This window comes from Salvelinus namaycush, chromosome 31 (assembly GCF_016432855.1).
Source record: "Salvelinus namaycush isolate Seneca chromosome 31, SaNama_1.0, whole genome shotgun sequence".
Lineage (NCBI taxonomy): Eukaryota > Metazoa > Chordata > Actinopteri > Salmoniformes > Salmonidae > Salvelinus > Salvelinus namaycush.
This window is the reverse complement of record NC_052337.1, coordinates 30861411-30878837: the sequence shown is the minus strand read 5'-3', so window position 1 is coordinate 30878837 and position 17427 is coordinate 30861411.

Sequence of the window (17427 nt, the reverse complement as noted above, 5' to 3'; positions counted from 1 at the left end):
GAGAAATATTGAAATTTCATCAATTACAAATTACATGGCCCTCCCCTGGACTAGATACAAATATTACTAAACCCTCCCCTTGTCTGAAATTGAAAAAGCATGACCCTCCCCCATTCTCCTCCAGGTAACCATTCTGTACATTTTAATCCATCCCTTATGCGTTTGCATAAACTCTAATATACGTATGAGTGTTTTGAATTAACCTTAGAAAGCGCTGTCCATTTTTGTTGTGTCGGGCCTTTGAAACAACATCCACAATGACCATGTTTTCCACTCAGTTTCAACCTGTTGTTGAACTTCTTTCGTTAAATTGATCAATCACAGTGAGGTGAGTTTTAAAAGCACTGTCTTAATGCTAAGTATTTTATGTGACATTTGACTGCGTTGATGTCAGGTTAGAGGGACAATAGAGCCCTGAGGACCAGGCCACTAGCGACCTGATGGTTTTTAGCGAGTTGTGTACTACCAACGCATCTCCAGAGTGCACAAGAAGAGATTACCATGACTCAACGGTCAAATGGAATTTTACTGTGTTCATGACTCATGACTATCCGTAACAGCCCTAATCCAAGGTCTGAATCAGTCCCTGAATAGCCCCTGAAAATAACTGTTGTCTAGACACTAGAGTGACGTTTTGAAGATGCACAGTAAACTGTAACCAACGTTATTCTAGACAGATACACTGTACTGTAGATGGTTTACCCTGTTGAAACTGATGTGTGTCTTGTTTTTCTAGGATCGATTTTCTTGCTCAGTATAGGTTCTGGTTATTCTCAGCTAATTCCAGCAAGATCACACCAGATAGAGTTCAGTATTGAACGTTTGTCCAGGTCCCCAGGATGTTGGGAGATGCCTTCAATACCGTCCACTAGAGGCAACGTGCACACGCATTACCATTTAGTAGGCTCGCAGCTTGCTAGAGCGTTGTGGATGGGAATAGAGGATGCCTTTAACTTCTCTAGGATAGGGGGCAGCATTTTCACATTTGGATGAAAAGCATACCCAAATTCAACTACCAGCTACTCATCCCCAGAAGATAAGATATGCATAGTATTAGTAGATTTGGATAGAAAACACTCTCAAACAGTTTTAGAAATGTTCAATCATGTCTGTGAGTATAACAGAACTTATTTAGCAGGCAAAACCCAGAGGACAAACCATTCAGATTTTTTTGTTGTTGAGGTCACTCTCGTTTCAATGGGTTTTCATTGGGAATCCAGATTTCTAAGGGAGAAGGTCCCACAGTCTTTAGAAATTGGTTGACGTTTATCCTTTGTGTAATGAAGAAGTACGGCCATCTTGAACGAGGGTCACTTGAAGTGTACTGTTAGATAGAGGCACGTGACCAGAAAGCTAGCTACAGTTTGTTTTAATCCTGTATTGAACACAGATCATCCCGTCTTCGATTTTATCGATTATTGACGTTAAAATATACCTAAAGTTGTATTACAAAAGTAGTTTGAAATGTTTTGGCAAAGTTTACAGGTAACTTTTGAGATATTTTGTAGTCACGTTGCACAAGTTGGAACCAGTGTTTTTCTAGATCAAACGTGCCAAATAAATGTACATTTTGGATATATATCGACGGAATTAATCGAACAAAAGGACCATTTGTGAACTTTATGGGACATATTGGAGTGCCAACAACAGAAGCTCGTCAAAGGTAAGGCATGAATTATTATTTTATTTCTGCGTTTTGTGTCGCGCCTGCAGGGTTGAAATATGCTTCTCTCTCTATGTTTACTCTGTTGCTATCCTCAGATAATAGCATCGTTTGCTTTCACTGAAAAGCCTATTTGAATTCTGACACGTTGGCTGGATTCACAACAAGTGTAGCTTTAATTTGGTGTCTTTCATGTGTGATTTAACCTTTTCTCAATAGGGGGTGCTGTTTTCACTTTGTAAAAATTTCGTTCCCAAATTAAACTGCCTCGTACTCAATTCTTGCTCGTACAATATGCATATTATTATTACTATTGGATAGAAAACACTCTAGTTTCTAAAACCGTTTGAATTATATCTGTGAGTAAAACAGAACTCAAGTTGGAGCAAACTTCCTGTGAGGAAGTGAGAAATCTGAAATCAGGCAGGCTGTTCTGGGGTCAGTTTATTAATTTGCATGTCTTCTATTGGTCGAGATGCACTGCATACGCCTTCCCCTAGATGTCAGCAAATAGGGAGAATTGGAATGGAGTTGCTAGGCAGATCTGAGGCCATATAAAGGGTCTTGGAACGTGGGGTGCAGTCTTTTCAACATTCGCCATGACGCAAGACAGACCTCAGGATGGCGTTCTGGAAAGCTCCCGTTATAGGCCTTAGATATATCCGGCTCTGATTTTATTCGATATAGGTGTTAAAGACATCATAATGTTGTTATTTTAAACCGAGTTATATCAGTTTATATCAGTATATTGCGATTTTCGGATATTTCTTTGTGCTGCGTTATAGTGAGTTGGGCACGTCTGGGCCACATGGCTACTGTTTACTGCTAATTCCAAAGTTGAAGGCGACAATCTACAACCGAGCAACGATTCTTTTGGACAAAGGACAACTTGCCCAAGATTATGATGAAAGCTCATCAAAAAGTAAGAACTATTTATGATGTTAATTCGTTGTTCTGTTGAAAAATGTCAAACTCCTATTCCGCCATTAATTTCGGTGCGGTCTCCCTTTAACGCACGCTGTATGTCGTAGTAACGTTAATTTTAAAAATCTAACACAGCGGTTGCATTAAGAACTAATGTATCTTTCATTTGCTGTCCAACCTGTATTTTTTAGTCAAGTTTATGATTAGTTAAAGATTAGATTAGGTGCCTCTCCCAAGATTTCTCCCGACATTTTGTTGGCAGCTTGGCTACTATTCTCATTGTATAACCACGATTTGTGCCGCTAAATATGCACATTTTCGAACAAACTCTATATGTATTGTGTAATATGATGTTAAAGGACTGTCACCTGAAGAAGTTTGAGAAGGTTAGTGAAAAAATTTATATATTTTGCTGGTTTATTCGTTATCGCTATTGTTTGCTTGAATCAATGCTGTTGTGTGGTTGGCTATTGTAGTAAGCTAATATAATGCTATATTGTGTTTTCGCTGTAAAACACTTAAAAAATCTGAAATATTGGCTGGATTCACAAGATCTTTGTCTTTCATTTGCTGTACGCTGTGTATTTTTCATAAATGTTTTATGATGAGTATTTAGGTAATTCACGTTGGTCTCTGTAGTTATTCTAGTTGCTTTGGTGAGAGTTGTAATGGTGGCTGCAATGTAAAACTATGATTTATACCTGAAATATGCAAATTTTTCTAACAAAACATATGCTATACAATAAATATGTTATCAGACTGTCATCTGATGAAGTTGTTTCTTGGTTAGTGACTATTTATATCTTTATTTGGTCGAAATTGTGATAGCTACCTATGCAGGAAAAAAAAGTTGTGTCTTTTGCTATCGTGGTTAGCTAATAGAAATACATATTGTGTCTTCCCTGTAAAACATTTTAAAAATCAGAAATGATGGCTGGATTCACAAGATGTGTATCTTTCATCTGGTGTCTTGGACTTGTGATTTAATGATATTTAGATGCTAGTATTTACTTGTGACGCTATGCTAGGCTATGCTAGTCAGCTTTTTTACTGATTGGGGTGCTCCCGGATCCGGGATTGTGATGAAGTAGAAGTTAATGAAATTTTTATAGTAAATTATTTGAATTTGGCACTCTGGCTTTTGGCCAAGTGAGACAGTAGCGTCCCGCCTAAACTCAGATTTTTGGATATAAATATGAACTTTACCGAACAAAACATACATGTATTGTGTAACATGAAGTCCTATGAGTGTCATCTGATGAAGATCATCAAAGGTTAGTGATTCATTTTATCTCTATTTCTGCTTTTTGTTACTCCTCTCTTTGGCTGGAAAAATGGCTATGTTTTTCTGTGACTTGGCTCTGACCTAACATAATCGTTTGGTGTGCTTTCGTCGTAAAGTCTATTTGAAATCGGACACTGTGGCTGGATTTACAACAAGTGTATCTTTAAAATGGTGTAAAATACTTGTATGTTTGAGGAATTTTAATTATGGGATTTCTGTTGTTTTGAATTTGGAGCCCTGCAGTTTCACTGGCTGTTGACGAGGTGAGACGTTACCGTCCCACATACCCTAGAGAGGTTAAACCGAACGCTTCAGTCCCAGTGCTAGGCACTCGTTTTATTTTTTTCTGTTTTAACCATTATCACAAACCTTAACCCTTACCATAACCAGTTGAAGTGAATGCATAAACCTTCAAGTTTTTTCTGTTTTAAGAATCTCACCAGAGATTCTATTTTGGGGATATATAGTACCAGTCAAAAGTACGGACAAACCTACTCATTCCAGGGTTTTTCTATATTTTTACTATTTTCTACATTGTAGAATAATGGTGAACACATAAAAACTATGAAATAACACATATGGAATCATGAAGTAGCCAAAAAAGTGTTAACCTTTCTAGCGCAGGTGTTCCGCTAGCGGAACCCCTCGACAACATTCCGCTGAAAAGGCAGCGCGGGAAATTCAAAAATATTTTTGGGAAATATGTAACTTTCACACATTAACAAGTCCAATACAGCAAATGAAAGATAAACATCTTGTTAATCTATCCATCGTGTCCGATTTCAAAAAGGCTTTACAGCAAAAGCACAACATATGATTATGTTAGTTCAGAGCCAAGTAAAAAAAACACAGCCATTTTTCCAGCCTAAGATAGGAGTCACAAAAAGCAGAAATATAGATAAAATTAATCACTAACCTTTGATCTTCATCAGATGACACTCATAGGACATGATGTTACACAACACATGTTTGTTTTGTTCGATAATGTGCATATTTATATCCAAAAATCTCAGTTTACATTGGCGTGTTACGTGCAGTAATGTTTTGATTCCAAAACATCCGGTGATCTTGCAGATAGCCACATCAAATCCCAGAAATACTCATAATAAACATCGATAAAAGATACAAGTGTTATTCACAGAATTAAAGATAGACTTCTCCTTAATGCAACCGCTGTGTCAGATTTCAAAAAAACTTTACGGAAAAAGCATAATCTGAGTACGGCGCTCAGAGTTCAATCCAGCCAAAGAAATTTCCGCCATGTTGGAGTCAACAGAAGTTAGAAATAACATGATAAATATTTACTTACCTTTGATGATCTTCATCAGAATGCACTCCCTGGAATCCCAGTTCGACAATAAATGACTGATTTGTTCCATAAAGTTCCAAAAGGTCCATAATTTATGTCCAAATAGCCACTAGTTGTTAGCATGTTCAGCCCAGTAATCCATCTTCATGAGCACTAGGTCCAAACAAAAACTCGAAAAGTTCCATTACAGGTTGTAGAAACATATCAAACGATGCATGGAATCAGTCTTTAGGATGTTTTTAACGTAAATCATCAATAATTTTCCAACCGGAGTATTCCATTGTCTGTAGCAAAGGACTGGAACGAGAGCTAACTCTGTCGGGAGCGCACGTCACGAGCCCGAGACACTCTGCCAGACCACTGACTCAAACAGGTCTCATGAGCCCCTCCTTTATAGCAGAAGCCGGAAACAAGTTTCTAAAGATGGTTGACATCTAGTGGAAGCCTTAGAAAGGCCAAGCTTTGAAAATCTACAAACCTCAGATTTCCCACTTCCTGGTTGGATTTTTCTGTTATAGTTATAGTTCTGTTATACTCACAGACATCATTCAAACAGTTTTAGAAACTTCAGAGTGTTTTTTATCCAAAATACTAATAATATGCATATATTAGCATCTGGGACAGAGTAGCAGGCAGTTTACTCTGGGCACGCATTTCATGCAAAAGTGAAAATGCTGCCCCCTATCCCAAACAGGTTTTAAACAAATCAAAATATATTTTGATTTTATATTCTTCAAAGTAGCCACCCTTTGCCTTGAAGACAGCTCTGCACACTCTTGGAATTCTCTCAACAAGCTTCATGAGGTAGTCACCTGGAATGCATTTCAATTAACAGGTGAGTCTTGGTAAAAGTTAATTTGTGGAATTTCTTTCATCTTAATGTGTTTGAGCCAATCAGTTGTGTTGTGTACAAGGTAGGGGGGTATACAAAATATAGCCCTATTTGGTAAAATACCAAGTCTGTATTATGGCAGGAACATCTCAAATAAGCAAAGAAAAACAACAGTACATCGTTTCTTTAAGACATGAAGGTCAGTCAATGCGGAACATTTCAAGAACTTTGAAAGTTTCTTCAAGTGAAGTCGCAAAAACCATCAAGCGCTGTGATGAAACTGACTCTCATGAGGACCGCCACAGGAATGGAAAACCCATAGCTACCTCTGCTGCAAAGGATAAGTTCATTAGAGTTAACTGCACCCCCGATTACAGCTCAAATAAATGCTTCACAGAGTTCAAGTAACAGACTTATCTCAACATCAACTGTTCAGAGTCGACTGCGTGAATCAGGCCTTCATTGTCGAATTGCTGCAAAGAAACCACTACTAAAAAACACCAATAAGGAGAATAGATTTGCTTGGGCCAAGAAACACGAGCAATGGACATTAGACCGATGGAAATCTGTCCTTTGGTTTGATGAGTCCAAATTTGAGATTTTTGGTTCCAACCATTGTGTCTTTAAGAGACGCAGAGTAGCTGAATGGATGATCTCTGCATGTGTGGTTCCCACCATGAAGCATGAAGGAGGAGGTGTGATGGTGTGGTAAGGTTGGACACAGGTGCAGAGAAGAGACCAGACAAGGAATCAGTGGTTAAGGATAAACATAATACTTTACTGAGAAACGATAGCTGCAGTTTCGCAGTACACTTGACAAAACAACAAACACTAAGTCTCGAAAACTCACTCTGGAAATGACCGAACACGGTAAACAATTCAATCTTCTGCAAAGGACAACAGAAAACACACCTCTTTCAACAGGGAAATCATAATGTGTAAATTGGACACACCTGAGTGTCGTTAATGTCTCTAGGACGGTCTCTGCCACCTTCTGGTGACAGGTGGAGCCATGACAGTGTGGGTGATTAGCTGATGACACTGTCTGTGATTTATTTAGAATGCAAGGCACACTTAACCAGCACGGCTACCACAGCATTCTGTAGCGATACGCTATACCATCTAGTTTGCGCTTAATGGGACTATCATTTGTTTTTCAACAGGACAATGACACAAAACATACCTCCAAGCTGTGTAAGGGCTATTTGACTAATAAGGAGAGTGATGGAGTGCTGCATCAGATGACCTGGCCTCCACAATCATCCGAACTGAATCCAATTGAGATGGTTTGGGATCAATTGGACTGCAGAGTGATGAAAAAGTAGCCCACAAGTGCTCAGCATATGTGGGAACTCCTTCAAGACTGTTGTAAAAGCATTCCAGGTGAAGCTGGTTGAGAGAATGACAAGTGTGCAAAGCTGTCTTCAGGGCAAAGAGTGGCTACTTTGAACATATTTAAAACATATTTTGATGTGTTTAACACTTTTTTGGTTACTACATGAGGTGGTATTTCATAGTTTTGATGTGTTCACTATTATTCTACAATGTAGAAAATAGTAAAAAATAAAGAAAAACCCTTGAATGAGTAGATGTGTCTTAACTCTTTGACGCTAGGAGGCAGAATTTTTATGTTTGGAAAAATAACGTTCCCAATGTAAACAACCTATTTATCAGGTCCAGATGCTAGAATATGCATATAATTGACAGAGTAGGATAGAAAACACTCTAAAGTTTCCAAAACTGTCAAAATATTGTCTGTGAGTATAACAGAACTGATTTTGCAGGCGAAAACCTGAGGAAATCCAACCCGGAAGTGACTCTTATTTTGAAAAATCACTGTTCCATTTCCTGCCTTTCGTCCATTTAAAGGGATATCAACCAGATTCCTTTTCCTATGGCTTCCTAAGGGTGTGAACAGTCTTTAAACATAGTTTCAAGCTTTTATTCTGAAAAATTAGCGAGATTTATCAAATCGCATCGGTGGATAGACGGATGTCCTTCCATTAGTTCATGCGCGCGACACTGATAGCTCGACATTTTCTTTCTCTCCTTTCTTGAATAGTTTACAGTCCGGTTGAAATATTATCGATTACTAATGTTAAAAATAACCTGAGGGTTGATTATTAAAAACGTTTGACATGTTTCTACGAACTTTACGGATACTATTTGGAATTTTCGTCAACCCTTGATGACATGCCTAAGGCTGTGGAATACTGAACATAACGCGCCAAACAAATGGAAGTTTTTTTATATAAAAATAATCTTTATCGAACAAAAGGAACATTTATTGTGTAACTGGGAGTCTCGTGAGTGCAAACATCCAAAGATCATCAAAGGTAAGCAATTCATTTTATTGCTTTTCTGGCTTTCGTGACCAATCTATATTGCTGCTAGCTGTTCGTAATGTTTTGTCTAGTGATCGATAAACTCACAAACGCTTGGATTGCTTTCGCTGTAAAGCATATTTTCAAAATCTGACACGATAGGTGGATTAACAACAAGCTAAGCTGTGTTTTGGTATATTTCACTTGTGATTTCATGAAAATAAATATTTTTAGTAATTATTTTTGAATTTGGCGCTCTGCAATTCAGCAGTTGTTTACGAAAATGATCCTGTTAAAGGGATCCGTGCGACAAGAGGTTTGTGACTGGTACTGTATATATATTGTTTATGTGTCAGGCAATTAGGACAACAATCGGTTGTACCTGACAGATAAAGCTGTCCTTGGAACAGAAAACACAAACCACAATTTCCATCTCTCTGGTGTTTTTCTCTGATTTCTCTAACTTATTATCCATAGCCAAAGGAAACTTCAACCCTGCAATTATTTCCATATAAGTTTAACGGAGGATGGAAAATGGGGGGATTGGAGACGAGAAGCATTTACGAACATTTACTTAAATAAATAATTCACAACAATTCAATCACATTCTAATCCTTTGGATCTATCTAGCCGGTTTCCCATGCTGTGTTCATGACAGCTCTGTAATACTTTATCAGGTTGAAAAGTGACTCATGAAAGGTAGAAATACTATTAATATACTGTACATGTGTATGTGTGTGTCCGGGTGCATGTGTGTGAGGGAGATATGAAACCATGCAGGATCCTATTACTTCTCCCCAGGTATGGATCTGTATTAGCTTCTTATCTCTTTTCTGGCTATATATGTATGTACGGTAGTGTATGTATGTACGGTAGTGGTGTGTGCACTCATAAGTCATGTGTGTGTGTGTGGGTTGGTGGGTGGGTGGGTGGGTGGGTGGGTGAGAGAAAGGGAGAAAGGTAGAGAAAGAGAGAGCGAAAGCGATAGTCTAGAGACTATTTCTGTCTATCAGCCAGTGGTGGAGCAGTGTGTTATTATGGTTGTCACATGTACAATTAACCCTGAGAACCATGCTTGCTTTCCTGTGGCCATAAGGGCTCTGCTTCTATTGAACTGGGGTTGAGACAGGCTTCACTGGGGATAAGTAGAAAGGCTGAGGAGGGTTAAAGAAATCCGGAGCCCAAAATACTTGCCTCACGGCTCCTTCCTCTGGCTAGCTTCATGCCGATGAGCAGCCTAAAAGTCCATCAGAACTGGACATCATCATTACATTTCTCTCTTCTGTGAGAGCACTGAATGTGGTCTGCATGTTATTTGGGGAATGAGTAGCTGCATAAACCATTATAAAAATAGACTGCATCTCCATATGTGCTGCTGTAAAAGTTAGACCATTCATTAGTCTGTTTATTTTTCATTTGATATATCACTAACAGCCACAAACCATTGCACAGCTCTAAATAGTGCTGCCAAAGGTCATCAAATCAATTGTCCGTGCCCTCCTAGGGGTTCCATATTTACTGGGATGTTTATGGGTGGATGGAATGAGGCAGAGAACACCAGGATGGGAGGGGGAATGAAGACTTATGGAGCTGCCTGGGCCTGGTGCTCTGCCTGATGCTCTGCTAGTTGGGCCTTGCCCTAGTAATGGGCTGGCTACCACCCAGCTACAGGAGCCAGACCATGGATATGTTTGGACTACTGGGTTGGATTACTAATGACAATAAATGTTTGGGCTATATATGGATGATTTCTCAATTGATCCTCTCTTGGTTCGTGTGGGCCTTGTTCTCGGCTGGCTGTGTGAGAAATACAGTGCATTCGGAAAGTATTCAGACCCCTTCCCTTTTTCCACATTTTGTTACGTTACAGCCTTACTCTAAAATGGATTACATTTTGTAATATCTTTTTTTTTTTTCTCACCAAAACATTACATTTACATAAGTATTCAGACCCTACACTCAGTACTTTGTTGAAGCAACTTTGGCAGTGATTACAGCCTTGACTCTTTTTGGATATAACGCAACAAGCTTGGCACACGTATATTTGGGGAGTTTCTCCCATTCTTCTCTCAAGCTCTGTCAGGTTGGATGGGGAGCGTCGCTGCACAGCTATTTTCAGGTCTCTCCAGAGATGTTCGATTGGGTTAAAGTCCTGGCTCTGGCTGGGCCACTCAAGAACATTCAGAGACTTGTCCCGAAGACACTCCTGCGTTGTCTTGGGTGTGTGCTTAGGGTCTTTGTCCTGTTGGAAGGTGAACCTTCACCCCAGTCTGAGGTCCTGAGCACTCTGGAGCAGATTTTTGTCAAGGATCTTTGTGTACTTTGCTCCATTCATCTTTTCCTCGGTCCTGACTAGTCTCCCAGTCCCTGCCGCTGAAAAACATCCCAAAAGCATGATGCTGCCTCCACCATGCTTCACGGTAGGGATGGTGCCAGTTTTCCTCCAGATGTGACTGAGAGAAACTCCCCAAATACAGGTGTGCCAACCTTATAGCGTCAATCCCAAGAAGACTGAAGGGTGATGTTTCATTTTTTTTTTTAAATATATACAGTATATATATACATTTGCAAACATTTCTAAAAACCTGTTTTTGCTTCGTCATTATGGGGTATTGTGTGTAGATTGATGAGGGGAAAAAACAATTGAATACATTTTAGAAAAAGGCTGTAACGTAACAACGTGTAAAAAGTCAAGGGGTCTGAATACTTTCTGAATGCACTGTACTTCTATGACTGGAGGGGATCAAACGTGTATCAAATGACACCATATCATTTAGAAGGCTCTGTCCGTCCGTCCGTCCGTCTGTCTGGGCTCACGGTGTCACGCCCTGACCATAGATTGCTTCGTATGTTTCTATGTTTTGTTTGGTCAGGGTGTGATGTGGGTGGGCATTCTATGTTGTATGTCTAGGTTGTCTATTTCTGTGTTTGGCCTGGTGTGATTCCCAATCAGAGGCAGCTGTCTATCATTGTCTCTGATTGGGAGCTATACTTAGGTAGCCTGTTTTCCATTTTGTGTTGTGGGTGATTGTTTTCTGTTTGTGCGTATTGCTTGCAGAACTGTTTCGTTTTCGTTCTCGCTCTTTATTATTTTTTGTCAATTCAGTGTTCAGTTTATTTTGTTTATTAAAATGGACACGTACTACGCTGCACCTTGGTCCTCTCCTTCCACCAACGAGAATCGTTACACATGGAAGGGGTGACACATCAAAGCTTGTTCAGGAGAAAGTAGGCTGAGTTATGGTGTGTTTGATGTTCTCTAATGGCTGATGCCAATCGCTGAGAGAGGAAAAAAATCCATATACACTGATAATGTCTCTCTCAGGCCAGCATATATTACTTTGAATGAAATGTATGATTTAGCTCAAATAATTTTCCAGCTTCAGAAATGATTTGAATTGAATTTCATAAATAAACCAGGCATTAGCCTCACATCAATGTGGTGTGATACGACACATAATACTTCAGGTAGCCTAGTGGTTAGAGTGTTGGGCCAGTAACTGGAAGGTTGCTGGATCGAATCCCCGAGCTGACATGGTAAACATCTCTTGTTCTACCCCTGGGCAAGGCAGTTAACCCACTGTTCCCTGGGTACTGAAGATGTGGATGTCGATTAAGGCAGCCCCCTGCACCTCACTGATTCAGAGGGTTTGGGTTAAATGTGGAAGACACATTTCAGTTGAATACATTCAGTTGGTATCCCCCTTTCCCTAAGTATGACTTCAATACATTGTCGACAGAAACTCCAATACATCAACAGATACAATGGCACTGGAGATTATTTTCTGTACACTGTACCTACTTGGGTGTGACACACATGGAGACTACCAATGTTATTCCTGCAGTATAAGGTAATATATATCCCCCTCATATTCAACTCTGGACCTCGAAGCCAGTTCCACTGCTTTTTTTTCATTCTTCCCCTCTAATCAGGGTCTGATTTAGACCTGCGACACCAGGTGGGTGCAATTAATTATCAGGTAGAACAGAAACCATCAGGCTCCGGACCTCCGTAGGGTAAGAGTTGAATAACCCTGGTATATGCATTGTTACCACGGGTTTGCACTTTAACACTGATGATGTGAGACAGCCAAAATAGACACTTTCCAAGCCATAACTGGTGTAACTGTTTTTGGTATGGTTGCAGAGGTAAGAGAAACACAAACATAGGCGATTCCATGCCAGGACAGCCCAAAAATGTTATCTCAGATTGTTCTGGCAATTCTCACATAGAAACTTTACTCAAAGGAAGGTTATTGACATGCTTTTTACATTTGTATCACCATATATAGTGTATATATCTTTTAGGCCCTTTTTACACTTACAATTATACGTGCCTCCTATAAGACCCTATGATCCGTGAACCTTGATGGTGTCATTTTACTTATAGTGTGCTGCAACATTTGGAGTATGCCTAGATTTTGAAATGAAATGTTTCACATTCATTTATTCAACATAAAAAAAGATTACTGTTAAAATATCGAAAGTTACGTTTTTTTATTTAGTTCATTTTGATACATATAATTTGAAACAATATAATCTAAAAGTACGTCAAATTTTCAGAGTGGGCTCTCTGCAAGTTCTGAAGTTATGATCAATTTAATGTGCACCACCAACACAGGGAATTGAAAATGGATTCAAAGGGAACTCTCTCTGCTGGTGATTTTCTGAATGTTCAACCCTAAAGGAGGGCTGTGGTTGGTTAATGACCTATAATGTACATTTCTATGTATAAAATGTCTCACATCTTCAAAGGTACCAGAGATCCCACTGGAAATTTGATGTGTTGAAAGAGTATGTTTGCCACTTTCATTATGATTTTCTCACACAATTGTCAAAAATCCTTCATTCCTCCCAATGAAATATCTTTGTCAGAATTGCCAGAACAATCTGAAATACCAAAAATATTTTTGGGTTATCCTGGCGTGGAATCGCCCACAGAAACCGGAGAAGAGGGATGAGAAGAGGGATGCTGATCTGACAGGTCAATCAAACTGCTGGTAATAGTTCATGAGAATCCACTTTATCTGTGTTTCTGTTCTTGAGGCTGTATCGTTGGCAGACACCTGCAACCCAGAGAAAATGAGAGCGGAGCGAGAGGGCATGCAACTTCAAATAGGCGCTGGGATTTATGTCAAGGATTCCAATCGGTAGTGGCATTATCAAAGCCCCCAGGCCACCATCTTTGGAACTGCTTATCAAGTGGACAGGCTCCGGGCTCTGCACTACATGGGATATTTCCCTTTGAGGATATGGCTATGCAGTCGGAAATATTCAGAAAATTCAGGAAAAAGTACTATTGTAAAAATAAAAAAATAAAAACGATTTGTTAAGTTGAATGTGAAATCATACAAAAATATACTTGTCTAGAATACTGGTTTTGGAATAGAGATGATTTAATGAGAGATGATACTGGCTCTTTTACACCTTCACAGAAAGATAGATATTCAAATTATCAGTCCTTACATTTGTCATTCTCAAAGGAGTCACTGTAATAATGAATGAGGATCCAGAATTAATCATTATATCATGGCAAATGAGAAAGAGTGTGATACCATGGTCAGAATAATTCTGAATCTGAAACTCCTCAGGGTATTGAATCAAAGGCAGACAGACACTGGAGTATAGAAATAGGGGGTGATGACTCACTGAACCTTAGCTCTGAATTCATATCAGAACTGCTCCCCAATTACAATGGCCTCATTTGTACTGTAATTTATCTCATATCATACCTACTTACTGTAATATGGTCAAATTGTCACTACGCAAACTACAATGACGTGTAGTCAGGGTAGGAGGGGCAGGTAATGCTTCCCCTGTGATAATATAATAAAAAAATATTTAATGAAAAGCCTATTCGTATTCATTTATTGTTTTCTAATGTTTTTTCTCAATGATTCTGGTGTTTTCATGCTCAAATATTTTTGTTGTTGTTGCTAAAACTGCATCAAAACCTCAGGAAAGGTGCCAGGGTATCCATGACTTTCTTTCCATCCATTCGAATCCATTCAAATTCTTGACGTGCACAGCCTTTCCTGACTCCAGTCATTGTAATGGACAGGGTCAGCATTCGCTGAAAACGTTGCCTAGCTTGAAGTAGCTTGAGCCGACTTAATATTTTGAGACTCAGTATTGCCTAAATGTGTTGTGTGGTAATGCCTGGAGTAAGCTGTGCACATTTGAGCATTACTATATCATTTGATGATCACAACTCTGAACTGAAGAAAGCTAGCTAGCAAAATTAACCTGACATATTGATACTACTACTACAATGTAAACCCCAAGGCCAATCTAAGTAACATAATAAAACAAATCAAAATCGGTCCATTTAAGCTAGCGATATCAGTTTTTTTGCATGTGCTGCATCTTAATCCACCACATCTGTCTATGTCGGCCTTCCACATATGGAAGGTGGCCAAACTATAGCAGTTTTTGTCAGCCCATGAGACATCCTGAAAATGGGTCTTTCCACAAAAACGCCTATTATAACCACTCCGTTTTCGTCTACGACCCCCACAAGTGTCACAGGACTCATCTGAAGTCTGATACGCTGATATGCCAACCTCTGTCTGGAGAATACACAGTGTTCACTGTTCTTTTCCCTGAGGGATCGAGATGCACCGATGGGAGTGGACACATTGGCGCACGAGTGGCCACGCATCCTCCTGTATGCATTCCCCCCACTGACATTGATTTCCCCCACCCTAGCCAGGGTACAGGATAAGGGTATATCTCTCATACCAATAACATCACATTGAGAAACACTGGCTAGTGGAGATCACACAACTACTATGCAGTCAACCGTGGCCCCTCCCTCTGAGTCAGGACCTACTTTGCCAGGCCGGCGGGGAGATTTTCCATCCTCACCCAGAACGGTTGGAACTCTGGGCCTGGCCCGTTAACGGTTCAATCTGAACACTGCCGGGTTTCCCCAAAATGTAATTATGACTATTCAGAGTGCTAGAGCCTCGTCTAACCAGGTCCCTTTATGATTGTAAATTGTGCGTGTTTGAGGAATGGTGCTATAAACCACAGACAGTGCCATTCCACTGCTCTGTCCCAGTAATCCTGTCGTTTCTACAGGAATTATTAGACAAAGGAAAGGCTTTTTCTACTATTAAGGTATATTTGGCAGATATTTTGGCTTGTCATGTGGGTTTTGGGAGTACGACAGTGGGGCAGCAGCCCCTTGTCGCCCGTTTTCTGAAGCATGCACATCGTTTGCGTCCAGTGTCCAAACAGCTGGCCCCGTCATGGGACTTGTTTTCGATGCTCTACGCCAACAGCCTTTTGAACCCCTAGATTAGGTGGATCTGAAGATGCTTTCATTTAAGACAGCGCTATTACCAGCACTGGCCTCCTCCAAGCGTGTAAGTGACGTTCACGCACTCTCAATGAACCCGTCATGTGCCCAATTTGCATCCTATAACGATAAGGTATCATTGTGGCCTAATCGCGCTTTTATCCCTAAGATTATTAACAATCTTTGATGTGTCTTCCCCTTGAGCTGGTAGCTTTTTATCCCCCACCGTTTCCTCTTCGGAACATCAATGGTTTACATATGTTGTGCCCAGTACGCGCTCTGCACATCTACATGGACGGGACTAAGGGATTTAGAAAATATGATCAGCTGTTTGTTTCCTAGGCGAAACCTTACACAGGTAAAGCGCTCACTAAACAGCGCCTCTCCCACTGGGCTATTGCTTTGGTATACACAAGTAAGGGTCTTCAGTCTTCTGCTGGCCTACTAGCTCATTCTACTAGAGGAATGGCTACATCCTGGGCTTTATTTAATGGCATATCTATCCAAGATATTTGCTCAGCAGCAAGTTGGGCTTCGCCTCATACATTTGCAAAGTTTTATAGGCTCGATATCACTGCACCAACCCTGGTGCATACCGTTTTACGTGTAGGATCTTTTGAGGGACATGGGCAATTTGTGTGATATATCGCACAGGGCAGTCGGTCGTCATGATAAGCTTGTCTGGCAATACGGGAGTCAGTATATCCCATAAGTGAAATACCAAAACGAATACTTGAAAGAGAACTTTAGGTTACGACCATAACCCCGGTTCTCTGATAGAATGAGTAAGGTATTTCATCAGACCACCCTCCTTGCATGAGCGAGGAAGAGGTGTTGCTTATTTTTGAAGGACTCTGATGCTGCGTCTGACCTTTTATAGTGTAGGAGGGACACCCTTCCCCAACGAACACGTCTCGACATCCAGCCAATCACGGCTGGCGTAGTGTAATAAAGGCTTCTGACGAATACACTGGGGACGTATCCCATAAGTGAAATACCTCACTCATACTATCAGAGAACCGGGGTTACGGTCATAACCTAAAGTTTTGTGCCTACCCAAAAACAGGTTAAATATATCTCTTAGATTTAGTCTTCAAAACCTTGTTTCTTATTAAAAGAAATTGGACTGTCCATTTTGCCATTCATGAATGTGTTATTAAATGTAGTAGTAGTAGTAAAGGAGAAAATATAATATACACTGCTCAAAAAAATAAAGGGAACACTTAAACAACACAATGTAACTCCAAGTCAATCACACTTCTGTGAAATCAAACTGTCCACTTAGGAAGCAACACTGATTGACAATACATTTCACATGCTGTTGTGCAAATGGAATAGACAAAAGGTGGAAATTATAGGCAATTAGCAGGTGGTGACCACAGACCACTTCTCAGTTCCTATGCTTCCTGGCTGATGTTTTGGTCACTTTTGAATGCTGGCGGTGCTTTCACTCTAATGGTAGCATGAGACGGAGTCTACAACCCACACAAGTGGCTCAGGTAGTGCAGCTCATCCAGGATGGCACATCAATGCGAGCTGTGGCAAGAAGGTTTGCTGTGTCTGTCAGCGTAGTGTCCAGAGCATGGAGGCGCTACCAGGAGACAGGCCAGTACATCAGGAGACGTGGAGGAGGCCGTAAGAGGGCAACAACCCAGCAGCAGGACCGCTACCTCCGCCTTTGTGCAAGGAGGAGCACTGCCAGAGCCCTGCAAAATGACCTCCAGCAGGCCACAAATGTGCATGTGTCTGCTCAAACGGTCAGAAACAGACTCCATGAGGGTGGTATG